This window comes from Pongo pygmaeus, chromosome 12 (genome assembly GCF_028885625.2).
Source record: "Pongo pygmaeus isolate AG05252 chromosome 12, NHGRI_mPonPyg2-v2.0_pri, whole genome shotgun sequence".
NCBI classification, from domain to species: domain Eukaryota; kingdom Metazoa; phylum Chordata; class Mammalia; order Primates; family Hominidae; genus Pongo; species Pongo pygmaeus.
Window position 1 is genome coordinate 68,033,805 of NC_072385.2, and position 11,770 is coordinate 68,045,574.

Here is an 11,770-nt window from a genome sequence, read left to right on the forward strand (position 1 = left end):
ATCCTGGCCAACATGGTGAAACCCCATCTCTACTAAAAATTAAAAAATTAGCTGGGCATGGTGGTGCGTGCCTGTAATTCCAGCTACTTGGGAGGCTGAGGCAGGAGAATGGCTTGAACCAGGGAGTCGGAAGTTGTGGTGAGCTGAGATTGTGCCACTGCACTCTAGCCTGGTGACAGAGCAAGACTCCATCTCAAAAAAAAAAAAAAAAGAAAAAAGAAAAAAGAAAGAAAGAAAAAAAGAGAAAATTTTACATAAAGTTATGGGTTTCCAGCTTCTCTGAAACTTTCCTAGAAGATCCAGCCAGACCAGGCCTTCTTTCTTCCACGGTCACAGGAGATGAGAGCAGAGTTATCTAAACAAGGTGAGTTATGTTTGTCCCCACCACTTCTGGTTATCTTGCACCCATGTTTTCATTCATTTTCTCTCCCTAGAGAGCCCTTGTTGGTATATTAGTTTGAGGCCCTGTTCCAGGCAAATGTGGCCTCATGAGAAAATGACAAGTGAGCCATGATTGCCTAATTTCAGGGTCCCCTGTGTAGTGTCAGCTCTGCTTTAATAACTTTGCTAGAATATTTATTAGATTCCACAACCAGCAGTGAGAAAAGCCAAGAAACAAAACAACTGACATCTAAGAACACCGAAAAGGTTCGGGAATAGTCAGTACCAGCTACTTCTGGAAGTGGAAGGTTAAGGTAGGGCTAGCAAAAGAATATTGGTTGAAAACTCAATTAAAAAGCAGTTCAAAGAGACTTTCACTTTGGCTAAGATGGAATAGCAGAGACCAGATTTACTCTTCTTCCACCAAATGCAACTTATAAAATACACAAATATATGAAACAGTTGTTCTGAAGACATTGGGTATAAGGCAATGAAGTATACCAATTCCTGAGAGACAGGAAATAAACAAAATGAGCTCTTTGAGTGCCCCAGCTTACTGGCTTGAGAAAGTTTCCAGGTCCACTGAAGATTGGCAGAATATACATTTTTTTAGTACACAAAAAAACATTTACCAAAATCATCCAATTTGGGGCCATAAAATGAATTTCAATAATTTAAAAGGGTTCGAGTTATACAAAGTATGCTCTGCGACCAAAATGAAATCAGTAAGAAAAATATATCTCAATAACTCTGTGCACTCTCCCCTCCCGTCCTCTTTCCTTTATCTTTCTGCAGTGTCACAATGGTGCACATGAATGTCCTGGCTGATGCTCTCAAGAGCATAAACAATGCTGAAAAGAGAGGCCGTGAACTCAGGTTCTTATTAGGCTGTGCTCTGAAGTCATCGTCCAGTTTTCCACTGTGATGATGAAGCATGGTTACATTGGCAAAACTGAAATCATTGATGATCAAAGAGCTGCCTCACAGGCAGGCTAAACAAGTGTGGTGTGATCAGCCCCAGATTTGATGTGCAGCTCAAAGATCTAGAAAAAAGGCAGAGTAATCTTCTTCCATCCCACCAGTTTGGTTTCATTGTACTGACAACCTCAGCTAGCATCATGGACCATGAAGAAGCAAGACAAAAACACACAGGAGGGAAAATCCTGGCATTCTTTTTCTAGAGATGTAATACAGATTTACAAATAAAATGCCTCCTGGACAAAAAAAAAAAAAAAAAAAATCTCAAAAACACCAAGTGTTTGAAAACTAAATAACTCACTTCTTAATCCATAGGTCGAAGAAGAAATCAAAGATAAATTAGCGTTGTGAACTGATGCAAAAGAAAACATCAAAATGGGTGGGATGCAGGGAATGCAGAACTTAGAGGGAAATCCATAGCACTCAACTGTCCGAAGTAGGAGGAAAAAAAGTACTCAAATCAACAACCTCAGCTTCCTTCTTTCTTAAGAAACTACAGAAAGAAGAGAAAGGGAAACTCGGAGTAAGCAGAAGAAAAAAATAATAATACCAAAATTTTAAAGAAGTCATACTAATTCTACATGAACTCTTCCGGAAAGCTAAAGAAGAGGGAGGGAATCCTATGAGATCAGCATTCTATAAATCAAACCAAAGACATTGCAAGAAAAGAAAACTTATGAACATAGATGCAAATTTCTTAAAACAAAATTTTAGCAAATTGATTTCAATTATATACAAAAAGAATAATATATTTTAACCAAGAAGGCTTTATCCCAGAATTGCCAGATTAGTTTAACACTTGAAAACTTTCAGGGTGGGGCACAGTGGCTCACGCCTGTAACTCCAGCACTTTGGGAGGCCAAGGCAGGCAGATCACCACCTGCCTGACCTACATAGTGAAACCCCGTCTCTGCTAAAAATACAAAAAAATTAGCTGGGCGTGGTGGCATGCCTATAGTTCCAGCTACTCGGGAGGCAGAGGCAAGAGAATCACTTGAACCTGGGAGGTGAGGTTGCAGTGAGCCGAGATTGCGCCACTGCCCTCCAGCCTGGGGGAGAGACGCACTCCGTCTCAAAAAAAATAAAAAAAAAGAAAGAAAGAAAGAAAAAGAAACGAAAAGAAAGAAAAATCTCGGCTGCACATGGTGGCTCATGCCTGTAACCCCAGCACTTTGGGAGGCCGAGGTGGAAGGATTGCTGGAGCTCAGGAGTTCAAGACCAACCTAGGCAACATGGTGAAGCCCTGTCTCTATAAAAATAAAAATAAAAATAAAAATAAAATTAGCCAGGCATGGTGGCACATGCCCATAGTCCCAGCTACTTGGGGTGGGGTTGGGGTGGAGGGAGATTGCTGAAGCAGGAAGATCACTTGAGCCCAGGAGGTTGAGGCTGCAGTGAGCCATGTTTGCACCACTGCTCCAGCCAGAGCGACAAAGTGAGATCCTGTCTCCAAGAAAAAAAAAGCATTTGAAAATCAATCAATTTAATTCACTATATTAACAAATTAAAGGTCAGGTGTGGTGGCTCACACCTGTAATCCCAGCACTTTGGGAGGCCAAGGTGGGAGGATCACTTGAGGTCAGGAGTTCGAGACCAGGCTGGCCAACATGGTGAAACTCCATCTCTACTGAAAATACAAAAAAATTAGCCAGGTGTAGTGGCAGGTGCCTGTAAACCCAGCTACTCGGGAGGCTGAGGCAGGAGAATCTCCTGAGCCCCGGAGGTGGAGGTTACAGTGAGCCAAGATCACGCCACTGCACTCCAGCCTGGGTGACACAGCGAGACTCCATCTCGAACAAACAGAAAAACAAACGAACAAAAATTTAAAAAGAAAAACCATGTGACCAGCTCAATACATACAAAATAGAGCATTTAACAAAATCTAACCTCCATTCCTGATGAAAATTTTCAACAAACCAGGAACAGATGAGAACTTCTACAACCTGATAATGGATAACTATGAAAACCCTACAGCTAGCATCATACTTAACGGTGAAAGACTGATTGCTTTCCCCAACATCAGAACAAGGAAAGAATGTCTGCTGTTACCACTTATATCCAACACTGAACTTGGTAAGATGTAAATTTTCCCCAATTTGATCTATAGCTATAATAAATCCAAGTCAAAATCCCAGCAGGCTTTTTATATTACACATTAAATCATACATATATGTATACATTAACATTTACATTTTACATTATATTATTCATTTTTACATTAACAATGTGGCTTTTAAAATTGACAAGTTGATCATATAATTCATTTAGGGAAAGGCACGATGGCTCACGCCTATAATCCCAGCACTTTGGGAGGCCGAGGTGGGCAGATCACTTGAGATCAGGAGTTCAAGACTAGCCTGGCCAAGATGGCGAAACCCCGTCTCCACCAAAAATACAAAAATTAGCTGGGCGTGGTGGCGCATGCATGAGGCAGGAAGATGGCTTGAACTCGGGAGGTAAAGGATGCAGTGAGCTGAGACTGTGCCATTGCACTCCAGCCAGCATGACAGAGCAAGACTCTGTCTCAAAAATAAAAAATAAAATAAAAAATAAAAATATATTCATTTAGAAATGCAAAAGACTTGGAATAACCAATTCAACTTTGAAAAAGAAGAATAAATATGGAGAATTTACCCTATGTAACTTTAAGACTTAATATAAGCTACAATAATCAAGATGGTGTGGTACTGAATTCAAAATAGACAAATAGAAAAATAGGAAAGAGACTAAGAAATAGTAACTTGCGTTAAGTGCAAAGGCAATTTGATGGGGAAAATGATCTTTTTTGACAAATAGTGTTGAAATAATTGGATATCCATATACAAAAAAGAAAAAAAAACCCAGAACTTTGACCCATCTCACGCTATGCAGAAAAAATTAACTGAAAATGGTTCAGGACCATGGCACTCCCCTGTAGTCCCAGCTACTCTAAAGGCTGAGATGGAAGGATCACTTCAGCCCTGGCTTCAAGGCTGCAGTGAGCTGTGATCATACCACTGAATTCCAGCCTGGACATCAGAGTGAGATTCTGTCTTGTTGTGTTTTTTTGTTGTTTTTTGTTTTTTTTGGGGGGGTAGGGGGGAGTCTCGCTCTATCGCCCAGGCTGGAGTGCCGTGGTGTGATCTCAGCTCACTGCAACCTCCGCCTCCCAGGTTCAAGCAATTCTCCTGCCTCAGCCTCCTGAGTAGCTGGGACTACAGGCACATGCTGCCACGCTCGGCTAATTTTTTTATATTTTAGTAGAGACTGGGTTTCACCATGTTGCCCAGGCTGGTCACAAACTCCTGAGCTCAGGCAATCTGCCCACCTCGGCCTCCCAAAGTGGCAGGATTACAGGTGTGAGCCACCGTGCCTGGCCAAGACTCTGTCTCTTAAAAAAAAATTAATTAAAAATAATTTACTCAAAATGGATCACAGACCTAAACCTAAAACTATTAACATCTAGGGGGGGGAAAAAAAAACAAGAGAAACTCTTTGTGACCTTGGGTTAAGCAAATATTTCTTAGAAACAGCACCAAAAGCAAAATCAATAAAAGAAAATCAATAAATTGGACTTCATCAAAATTAAGAACACTTATGGAAGATTCTAAAATCTCTTATGGAGAAAAAAAGAAATAAAACTGAGAACATTCGCTCTTTGAAAGACATTGTTAGGAGAATGAAAAGGCAAGCTGCAGACTAGGAGCAAATATATGCAAGTTACACATTTGATAACAGATTTGTATCCAAAATATGTAAAGAAATCTCAAAACTCAATATGAAAACAAAACAACCCAATTTTATAAATGGGCAAGAGATTTGAACAATTTACCAAAGAGGATATACAGATGGCAAATAAGCACAGGCAAAGATGCTCAACATCATTAGTCATTAGGAAATGCAAATTAAGACCATGAGATACCACTATGTACTCACTAGAATATCTAAAATTTAAATGATTGACCAAATCACATGTTGGCAAGGATGTTGAGCCACCTAGAACTTTCTGGTTCACTGCTGGTGGAAATATGAAATGGGACAAGCACTTTGGAAAATAGTGTGGCAGTTTCACTAAAGGTTAAACATGTTGTTCAAAGTTCAACTAAAAAAAAAAAAGTTAAACATGCACCTGCCATATGGCTCAGCCATTCCATTCCTAGGTGTTAACCCAAGAAAAATGAAAAACCATATCCACACAAAGACCTGCACATGAATGTTCATAGCAGTATTATTTGTAATAACCAAAAACTGGAAACAATCCAGATGTCCATCAACAAGTAAATGAATAAACAAATTTTGGTGCATTAATCCAATGAGATACTACTTAACAATAAAAAGGAATAATCTGTTGATATACTCAACGACCTGAATGAATCTCAAAGTAATGATGCTGAGTGAAAAAAGCAGAATCCCTCCCCCCTAAAAAGAGCAAGTACTATATGATTACTTTTACATAAAATCTTAGAAAATACAAACAAATCTAGTGGCAGAAAGCAGATCAGCAGTTGCCTGAGTAGGCAATGGAAACTTAAGGGGCAAGTAATATGCTCATTATCTTATTTTTATTTTTTTGTGGGGGAGGGGGACACGGTCTCACTCTGTCACTCAGGCTAGAGGGCTGTGGTGTGATCACAGCTCACTGACTGCAACCTTGACCTCCCGGGCTCAAGTGATCCTCCCACCTCAGCCTCCTGAGTAGCTGGGACAATAGGCATGCACCACCATGCCCAGCTAATTTTTAAATTTTTTGTAGAGACAGGAGTCTCACTTTGTTGCCCAGGCTGGTCTCAAACTCCTAGGTTCAAGCCATCCTCCTGCCTTGGACTCCCAAAATGCTGGGATTACAAGCATGAGCCACCATGCCCAGGTGCTCATTATCTTGACTGTTGATAATTTCATGGGTGTATACACATGTCAAAACTTATCAAATTGTACATTTTAAATAAGTGATATTTATTTTATGTCAATTATATCTCAATAAAGCTGTTTTTTTAAAAAAAAAAAATAACAATTTGATCCTTAGCTGCCTTCCCCAACTCTGTGCAACTGGGCAACTGCCCTCCCACAATCCTGCCAGTAGGCTTAAGGTTTATTCTCCGGAGGAAGTTAATGGAGCTTCTAAGGACTGACTGGAGGACAGCGGGCACCACTGATGGCAAGGAATTACAACAAAAAAAGGAAAGTCCACAGAATGAATGCTGAGGCTCACTGCTCTTTAGCCCCACCTGGTTCCCAGGACCCTGGCAACCAGGTCTATCTCCTTAGGCAGAAGACTGGAAAACTTACTGGCCCAAGAAGAAATACTCAAACATCCTGACATTGGAGGGTAGCATAGCCAGATAACCCAATGGGGAAGATAGCAGTCAACAGGCTTCACTCACAAGATCAGAGCTGCTATTTGGCTTTTTAATACCCCACTCTTAAATATAAGCAGACAGCTAAAATTAGAATTTCACTGTTCTGAGAACATGAAAGGTCAAGAAAGGCTTGTACCGGGGGCTAGAGAGCATTGTCAGAAAGATAAATTATATTCTTTAGAAAGAAGTCCTTTTAAAATGCCAAAAACAGAAAAACCATGAAGTAGCAATTTAAGCATATTAGGATGTGTGAGGATAAATATTACAAGAACCAACTGAAAGAATTGAAAGTCGTTGCCTCTTAGGAAAGGAAAATAGGGAGGAATGAGGAAATTACCGCAGCAACAAGTTTAGGAGAATTATGTGCCTCTTTAAATTATGTGCCCATGGGCCAAGCACGGTGGCTCATGCCTGTAATCCTAGCACTTCGGGAGGCCAAGGTGGGAGGATCACTTGAGACCAGGAATTCCAGACCAGCCTGGGTAACACAGCAAGACTCTGTTTCTACAAAAGAAAAAAAATTATCCAGGCATGTGGCACACATCTATAGTCCCACCTATTCGGGAAGCTGAGGTGGGAGGATCACTTGAAGTAAGGAGTTTGATGCTACAGTGAGCTATGATCAAGCACTGCACTCCAACCTGGGTAACAGAGTGAGACCTTGTCTCTTAAAAATATATGAATTTAAAAATAAAAAATTATGTGTCCATGTAACTTTGATTAAAACTGGTAAAAAAAAAAGTGAAAGAAAATTCATTAGAGATGAATAAAGCTCTTGAAAAATCAATGGATACAATAATCACATGTCTCTGTTTGCCAGAAACATTCCCAGTTTTCATCTATTAATAGCACTCCCTTTTACTCTCAAAACATGCCCATTTGGCTAATTTTATGATGTGTGAGGTTGACACCTCCTGAATCCACTGATCAACCTAAACATCACCTTAACATCAGACACGGTGTCCTCCTAATATGATGCAGCAGGAAGTACACAGTTCCACCTACGAAATATCCTTGTCAAAAGCAAAACTTGAATCTCAAGTCTCCCAGTCAGGGTTTCTCAATCTCAGCACTACTGACATTTGGGAACACGTGGTTCTTTCCTGTGGGCAGCTGTCCTGTGCACTGCAGGATGTTTAGCAGCATCCCTGGCCTCTACCCACCAGATGCCTGTAGCACCCCCACCCCCAGGTGTGACAACCAAAAGTCTCCAGACATTGCCAAATGTCCCCCTGGGAGGTGAGGGAAGCAAAGTCTCCCCCAGCTGAGAATCACTGTTGTCTACATCTTCAGTACCAATGTACAGGAAACAGGATGGAAAAATAGGTTGAAGGGCACCAGCAGAATACAACCAGCCACATTCAGAACGTGGGAAGTTCTGAAGGACAGATGACCCAACTATGTCAACAAACAAATGGCATGGGGAAGGTATAGGGGAGGGACCATGACAGTATAAAAGCCCTTAAAAAATGTCAACAAATGCAATGTGTGGACCTTGTATGGATCCTCATTTAAACAAACTGCAAAAAGACATTTTTGACACAACCAGAGAAAACTGAGTTCGAAGGTATTATGACACTAAGAAATAATGCTAATTTTGTGGATGTGATAATGGTAACCATGGTTACAATATTTTTTAAAGCTTTCTGTTAGAGACACATATTGCTGTACTTGTGGATAAAGTGTTACGATGTCTATCTGGTTGCAGTGAGGGAAAATGGGGACTAGATAAAACAACATTGAATCAGTGACCGGTATTGACATTGAGTGATGGGTACACAGATGTTCATTACACTCTTCTCTCAACTTTTGTGTATGTTTGAAAGTTTTTGTAATAAAAACTGAAATGTAATACATCAAATCCATGAAATTAACAAAGCATGGCTCAATGGGAAGCTTCCAGAGTTTGGGGCTGTATCCCTAGCTCCTAATAGTTCTGTTCATTTTAAGCAGGGAAGTCACTGCTCTGGCCTACAGAAAAAAGGATCTTGAATTAAGAGATGTTCATAGTTTCTTCCAGGTGAGATTTTTAATGACTCTGTGACATTTCTTAAATAAGTGAGCTGAGTAACAGCCCTGAGGACCCAGCAGTCTCAAAAGCTTGACTTTGTGGTGGAGACGCTGGTGGACTTGCTGGTGGTGGGTGCTGGCCCAGGGCTCCCAGGTTAAGCAATGTGCCCCCTCCTCGGCCCCTTCACTAGTTTAGAAGTAGCAAGATCAACTGCCTCGGAACATTCTGAATTAGAAAGCATATGCTGAATAAGGCTTGCGTCAAACTTCTCTTTAAGCGGCTGTGGCTGCAGTTTGAGTAACTTGTCAGGAAAGTGTGAACTACAAGTCAGTATTACAAAAGTGTTTATTTTCAGCCTTTCCAAAAAACAGTGAAAAAGAGGAAAGCATGCATAATAAACCAGCCGGGCATCTGAGGCAAAAGTTGGCTTTTCCTTAATCCTCTCCTCCCATCCTCCTACCCTTTTTGACTACAGATACCCCTTTTCTGTGAACTTGAATGCAGCCTCCCACAGGTTTGGACAAAAGAATGGCAGGAAGAGGACAAGTGGAACAGGATGAAGGAAAGAGGTAGCCCTCATAGGTACAGGTGCGAGCTCAGAGTGTCAAAGGAACAGCAGAAGTCTTGTTCTCCCATGCCCCTGCCAAGTCCTGCTGCAACAAAATGATGAGTTGGAACTGACTGCCAACTGCCACAAAGGGAACCCTTATTACAGAGAGCTCCCTGAAACACCCGTGGAAACAGCATCCAAAAGATCTCTGCTCATGCTTTGAAGAATGCCGAAAACTTTCCTTGCCACCGTATGTGGAGCATCGCCCACAGAGAAGGGAAGGGGGAAACTCACACCCGTCTCCTCCCCTCCACCCCAATCCTGGGCCCCAACTAAAACCTCAGCTTCTCTCCCTCAACCTATCACAAGGGCCTCCCACCAGTCTTCCATCCATGAGCGTGGCCTTTTGCAAATGCAAGCCTGCCCAAGCTACTTACTCTACTCTTTAAGATATTTTCACAAGCCCTTATAGCTGGGGGGAATAAAATCCAAAGTATAGAAGTTCTAGTAGAGGCAGTGAATACTAGTGATTTAAAAGCATCCTCAGAAATCACAGGTGATGCAAAAACCCCTGGATAAACGTAAAATGAGTTTCTCTATAATACTCAGATGCCAGGCCTAGGGCCAGAGCCAGAGGAATCCCACCTAGACTCTGGGGCCCTTGGTTTTGGGCCTGTTCCCCAGCTTCTCCTATGCTGCAGCTCTTCCATCTCCCCAGAGGAGAAGTGGTGGGGGCGAGGGGGGTCAGTTACCAAACGGCAAGTCCCTCCCTGAAGAAAGTGCCGTGGAAAGGGCAGCCCCAAACAGTGGGTCCCCCAGCCTGAGGGAGTACGAAGGATGGAGCAGCCCCAGGAAGGCTAAAGTGTGCATTCCAAAAGTCTTGTACACCTAAGTTGTCAATCAAAGCAGTTCAGCTGGCAGCCCAGAGACCAGCAGCAGAGGCAAACAAGAGTCCTGAAGGGTAGAGAGAGTCAGAGAGTCAGCAGAAGGTGGATCAGGTCAACTCTGAAGATGAAGTACAAATGCCTAAAGGGTTTTACCCTCCTTCGAAAAATGTCAGCAGAGGGGACTCAGATGAGGACCTGAAGAAGGCCTACCACAAACTGGCCCTCAAATTCCACCCAGACAAGAACCATGCACCTGGCGCCACTGGAGCTTTCAAAGCCATTGGCACAGCATATGCAGTACTCAGCAACCCGGAGAAGAGGAAGCAGTATGGCCCGGCACGGTGGCTCAAGCTTGTAATCCCAGCACTTTAGGAGGTCAAGGTGGGCGGATCATGAGGTCAGGAGTTCGAGACCAGCTGATTTGAGACCAGCCTAGCCAACATGGTAAAACCCTGTCTGTACTAAAAATACAAAAATTAGCCGGCCGTGGTGTTGCATGTCTCTAATCCCAGCTACTCGGGAGGCCGAGGCAGGGGAATTGCTTGAACCAGGGAAGCAGAGGTTGCAGTCAGGATCAAGCCACTGCAGAGTGCAGAGATCAAGCCACTGCACTCCAGCCTAGGCAACAGAGCAAGACTCTGTCTCAGAAAAAAAAAAAAAAAAAAAGAAAGAAAGAAAGAAAAGAGGAAGCAGTATGACCACTTGGGCGATAACAGGAGCCAGGCAGTCAGGTCTGGCATCGTCACGGGGACTTCTACCACGTCTTTGAGGCTGACATCTCCCCTGAAGACCTCTTCAACATGTTCTTTGGCAGTGGCTTCCCTTCTAGTAAAGTCCACATCTACAGCAATGGCTGCACGAGCTATACCTACCAGCAAAGGCAGGGCTGCAGGGAGAAGCAGAGTGACAGCAGGTTAGGGGTGTTTGTGCAGCTGATGCCCATCCTCATCCTCATGTCAGCTCTCAGCCAGCTCATGGTCTCCAGTCCACCCTACAGTCTGAGCCCAAGACTGTTTGTGGGCCACATCACAGGTGAGTCACTGACCACCTGAGTGTCATCTACTATGTGGCAGGCACTTTCTCCGAGGAGTACACAGGCTCCAGCCTCCAAACAGTCAAACCAAATGTGGAAGATGATTATATCGCCAACCTCTGGAACAACTGCTAGAAGGAGAAGCAGCAGACAAAAGGCTTGCTGTACCGGGGCCGCTACTTTGGTCACACAGATATGTACCACAAAGCACAGAAGATGGGGAGCCCCCTGCTGCAGCTGACTGTCACAGGAGCAGGCCTCCCTGCATGGATAATCCAGGGCCAGCCATGCCACTGAGGTCCAAACTATGAAATTCCTGGAGAATTTTTGGTGACATGCACTGAGCCAAGGCGATGGACTATATATTTAAGGAAAGACATACAAAGAAACAAAATTAAAATGGAATTGGAAGACAAAAAAAAAAAAAAGTCAACAGCAGACTAGGTCACATGCCTACCCCTAGAAAAATCGCAGGCAAAGGGGAGTGGTATAAGCATACCTGGCTTAGCTCAATAGTGATTTGACACCCGGACCTACCTTCCCTGAGCACAATGCTGCCCTTTGATACCTGAACAAGATTTGAGTTGTTAGCAT

At 42.8% G+C, this 11,770-nt stretch overlaps 2 pseudogenes; both read left to right on the forward strand.

Annotated features, from left to right (window-relative positions):
• The first annotated feature begins 1,183 nt into the window (after positions 1–1,183).
• On the forward strand, positions 1,184–1,562 carry LOC129030412 (small ribosomal subunit protein uS8-like; annotated as a pseudogene).
• Positions 1,563–10,278: 8,716 nt separating this feature from the next.
• On the forward strand, positions 10,279–11,450 carry LOC129030013 (dnaJ homolog subfamily B member 12-like; annotated as a pseudogene).
• Positions 11,451–11,770: the final 320 nt, after the last annotated feature.